Raw genomic sequence first — 5264 nt, 5'->3', positions numbered from 1 at the left:
AATATATAATTACATATTGTTTATGATTAATCACTATGCTTTAATTATGTTCAATTATGTTCAATTTGCAATCATCAAAATACAGCCTAAATACCAGATATTTACATTAGGATTCATAATAGTAGCAAAATTACAGTTATGAAGTAGCAATGAAAATAATTTTCTGATTGGGGTCACCACAACATGAGGAACTGTATTAAAGGGTCATGGAAATTAATCCTCTATCTGATATATCATTATAAAATACTTTTTCCAAATCTGTGAGTTCATTTTACTCTTTTGATAAAATCTTTTGATGTCCATAAATGTATTTTTAGGAGGTTACAGTCCTCGAGTTTGTATATATATATGGACTGCTAAAAGGACAAGCATCTGTCTTGGAAGAAGTACAGCAGAGTGCTCCTTAGAGGCAAGGATGACAAGACTTCATCTTCCATACTGAAGATATATTGTCAGGAAAGATCAGATGCTGGAGAAGTACATCATGCTTCGTAAAGTGGAGGGCCAGTGGAAAAGGGGAAGGCTCAAGGGGATGGATTGACACAGTGGATGCATCAGTGGGCTCCGGCATAGGAACAATTGCAATTGTGAGGATGGCGCAGGACTGTACAGAGTTTCGTTCTGTCATGCATATGGTTGCTGTGAGTGGGAACCAACTCCATGGTGCCGAATAACAGCAAGAGCAACAATATACATCCACTATGCGTCTATCCGTTTGTAGTACTGTGGTGGCTTGCATATTGCTGTGTGGTGGAAATTATGTAACTGGTATTTCAATCACCATCAGCGTCATCCAAGATGCTCCTGGTGAGTTCCTAACCAAGAATAGGCTACAAAGGGTAGACCACATCTGAGGAACAGATGCTGAAAACCTCATGGATAGGAGTAGAGCATCGTCAGTTCCTGAAAACCTCATGGATTGGAGCAGAACATGGTCAGATCTGAGTGCTGGAAGAAATCCCTTCAGGTTGGAAGCTACTCAAAATATGACTGAAGAAGAGCTACCTTCCAAAGTAAAGTTGACTATAATGAAATGGACAGAGTCAAGCTGTCTGCGTCTTGACTTGCTGATGGGGCAAGATTCAAAATGAAATGAAAGCTCTGAAAACATTGATTAATAAGAATTTGGCAATGAATGTACAAATGTGCTCTGCACAATTGATGTGTGTATGGATTGTGATAAGAGTTGCATGAGCCCCTAATAAAATGATTTTTAAAAAAGAGAGAATTTGGAATGTACTAAGCATGAACCTAGGAAAATGGGAAGTTACTAAAAATAAAATGGAACAAATAAAGAGCTGTAGTCTAATGAGCTGAAATGGACTGCTATTGGCCATCTTGAATCAGAAAATCATATATTTTACTATGCTGGAAGTACATGATCAAGAGAAAAGGCAGTGTGCTCATAGGCAAAAGGAACATTTCAAGAGCTACTCTAGTACAACGCTATCTGTGATAGGATGTTATCAACATTGGAAATTGGCCTTGGTGATAGAAACAAAGCTGAAGATTGCATAATATTTTGCAAAACAAATAACTTCTTCACAAATGCCTTCTTAAGCAAAATAAATGGTGACTTTACACATGGACTTCTCCAGATAGAATACACCCATATCAAATTGATTACATCTGTGGGAAGAGATAATGCATCAACATCAGCAGCTAAAATGAGGCCTGGATTAACTGTGAAACATCAGCAATTGCTCATTTAGAAGTTCAAGTTAAAGATGAAGAGAATTGAAACGAATACACCAGAGCCAAAATATGAACTTCAGTGTATCCCACCTGAAATTTGAGAACATCTCAAGAATATATGTGACTCATTGAACACTAATGACAGAAGGCCTGAAAAGCTAATGCTGTGTGATAACATCACGAACACAATACATGAAGGAAGCAAAAGGTTACTTTAAAACGACAAAAAGGGTGGGGATCAAAATGGATGTCGGAGAGACTGTGAAATTTAATCTTGGGGTGTCAATAGGATCAGGTATCAGACATCAAAGCAAAAAATAATATTGTGAATGAGGGGGAGTGTGGAGTGGAGACCCCAAGCCCATCTGTAGGCAACTGGACATCCCCTTACAGGGGAGGAGCTGAGCCAGTCAGGGTGCAGTGTAGCAACGATGAAACATACAACTTTCCTCTAGTTCAGTGATACCAAAGGCTCAAGTAGAAAGAAACTGTTTTGAAAGGATGATGGCAACAAATATACAAAATATACAAAAGTGCTTGACACGATGGATGTATGGATAGAGCTATAAGAGCCCCCAATAAAATGATTTAAAAGAAAAAAAGAGCAGCAATACATGGTTAAAAGCTTATAGGTAGACTTGCTCCTGCTTTGTTTGGGAATTGGCCTCTAAGATTTGTTTGCTTGGTGTTTTTCTTTATCGTAGTGGACTCATACAATCTTTGTGCTTTTGTGATTGGCTAACTGCTCAGCATAATGGTTTCCAGGTCCCTCCATGTCATGCTGTGCTTCGTGCTATCATCACTGTTTTATAGGGTTGCATAGTCTTCTATTGTGTGTATCTGCCATATTTTCTTTATCCGTCCTTCTACTGTTGGGTATTTGGGCTCTTCCAGTTTCTTGCTATTGTGAATTGTGCTATTATAAACATGGGAGAGCATTCATCCACTAGTGTGTGCAGTAGCTACATAATCTGTTGTTAATTTGAGACTCAAGAGTGAAGGGGTGGAGATTAGTCTGTCAATCAGGTCGCAGCCTGATGACCTCATTTGGAGGCGCTAAGGAGATAAATATCTTACTGGGTGTGGGACATTACTGTCGATGAACCTGATGGGGCTTAGTTGATGCATCCAGATCCCTGGAGCTGGAGGAGCTACATGGAGACCCACAATAGCGTTAAAATGCTTCCACCACCACTAGATCTACAAGACTTTTCACCCACTGGCTTTTGATCTTCCTGCACTCAGTGTCATTGCATATGCTGAATGAGCCTTAAGAGGAATTGATAGATTAGTATCAGACATATGGGCTAATATCAGACTTATGTACTTGAACTGGACTGGGCTTGGAAGTTTTCTCAGTATTCAATTGGTCTTGTACATATAGCCCTTTCTTAAACACATATGAGTGTCTATAAATTTGTTTCTCTAGTCTACCCTGATTAACACAGTTGTGTCTCTTCTTTCTCTGGGATATTTGCCTAATAGTGAGTGCTATTGCTGGATCATACAGGATTTCAATTCCCAGTTGCTTTAATTATCGCCATATCATTTTCCATAGTGTTTGTATGTATTTACAAGTCCACAAACAGTGTATACGAATACCAGTCTCTCCACAACCTCTCCAGAATTTGTGTTTTTGTTTTTCAATTGGGGTGTAAGGTGGTATCTAATTTTGGTTTTAATGTGCATCTCCCAGATGGCTAGTGTTTGTGAGCATTTTTTCATGCATTTGTTGGTCATTGGATGTCACTTTTTTGTGAACTGTCTGTTTAAGTCTTCTTCCCACTTCTTAACTGGGTCATTTGTTATTTTCTTATTGAGCAGTTGTACAGTTCTATAGATTTTGGTAATTAGTCTTTTGTCTGATGTGTCCTTGGTAAAAAAAGAAATAAAAATTTCCCAATCTGTGGGCTTTCATTTCCTCTTAATGAAGCCTTTCAGTCTGTGTCAGTAATGTAATTTCAGTCTGTAACCGGCACCTATTTTGCGTTCCACTGAGTGTGCTTATTTATTGTATTTGTTAATCTATAATATTGTGTGGCAGGTACATTGTGTCAATCTCGTGTCAACTTGAAGTATAGGGTGGAGTCTAGCCTGCCAATCAGGTCATAGCTAATGAGGCCTCTGTGTGGGCCTGGCCTTCTCCTGAGGATTCTGGGAACTCCTGTCTTCCTCCCTGAAGGCAGGACACACACTCTTGCTGTGAGACATTCATGCTGACAAGCTACTTGGAGCTATGTTGATGGAACCAGAGCCCTGGAGCTGGAGGAGCCATGAGGAGACCCAAACCAGCACTGAGATGCTTCTATTGCCACTGCATCCACAAGACTTTCCACCACTGACCTGTGATCATCCTGCGTTCAGCATCATTGTATGTTACATGAGTCTGAAGAGGAAAGTATAGACTGGTTATTGGACATGTAGGCTAATATCAGACTTATGGACTTGATCTGGACTGGACTGGGATGTTTTCTCAATATACAATTGCTCCTTTATAAAAATATATTTATTATACACATATGTGTGTTTATGAATTTGTTTCTCTAGTCAACCCAGACCAACGTGGCATTCTTTGTGGCCTTATATGTGGTCTGTTCTTGAGAATGTTCTCTGTGTTTAGAGAAGAACATATATTATGTTGGATGGAGCATTCTGTATATATCTATTAGGTCGATATTGCTGCTTGTAGTTTTTAGATCTTTTGTGTCTGTATTGCATTTCTTCCTCAATGTTCTGTCTTTGCTTGAGAGTGTACTTGGAGTCTACTGTAATTATTGTCAAGGTGTCTATATCCTTTTTCAGTTCTGTGAGGATTTGATTGATGTATTCTGAGCATCTTTCATTCTATGCATATATAATTATTATAGGTTTGTCTTCTCGCTATTGTTCCCTTGATCATTGCATAGTGTTAGTTCTTTTATCTTATTACATTTTTAACCTTGAAGTCTATTTTCTCAGGACTTAATATTGCTGCATCTTCTTTCTTTTACTTCCTGTTTGTTTGGTATGTTTTGTCTAGCCTCTCATTTTTAGTCTGTTCATTTCTGTCTTTCTGACAGATGTTTCTTGTAGGGAGTATATTTATGAATTTTGTTTTCTCATAGATTGTGCTACTCTCTGTCTCTTTACTTTTGTATTTAGTTCATTAACATTCAGTGAGATTATTGATAAGTATGTATTTCTGTCATTTTGTTTTATATTTGTGCATGTTGTATGAGAGTATGTATGTGCTGTGTTTAGTATCTTTGTGCTTCCTGTATTTATTGCTTTGGATGTTGCTCTGTGTGTGTTAGTTTATGCAAGGATTATCTTGTAAATTGGTTTTAGGTGTGTGTTGATGTTGATGATTTTTTAAAATTATTTTATTGGGGGCTCGTACAATTCTCATCACAATCCATACATACATCCATTGTGTCAAGCGCATATGCACATTTCTTGCCCTCATAATTCTCAAAACATTTGCCTCCCACTCTGGCCCCTAATATCAGTTGCTCATTTTCCCCCTCCCTCCCCACTACCCACTCCCTCATGAACCCTTCATAGATCATAAATTATTATAGTTTTGTCAT

This window comes from Echinops telfairi, unplaced genomic scaffold (assembly GCF_000313985.2).
Source record: "Echinops telfairi isolate 266 unplaced genomic scaffold, ASM31398v2 ScPeMD7_5592;HRSCAF=6446, whole genome shotgun sequence".
Classification (NCBI taxonomy): Eukaryota; Metazoa; Chordata; class Mammalia; order Afrosoricida; family Tenrecidae; genus Echinops; species Echinops telfairi.
Note: the sequence above shows the minus strand (reverse complement) of the source record.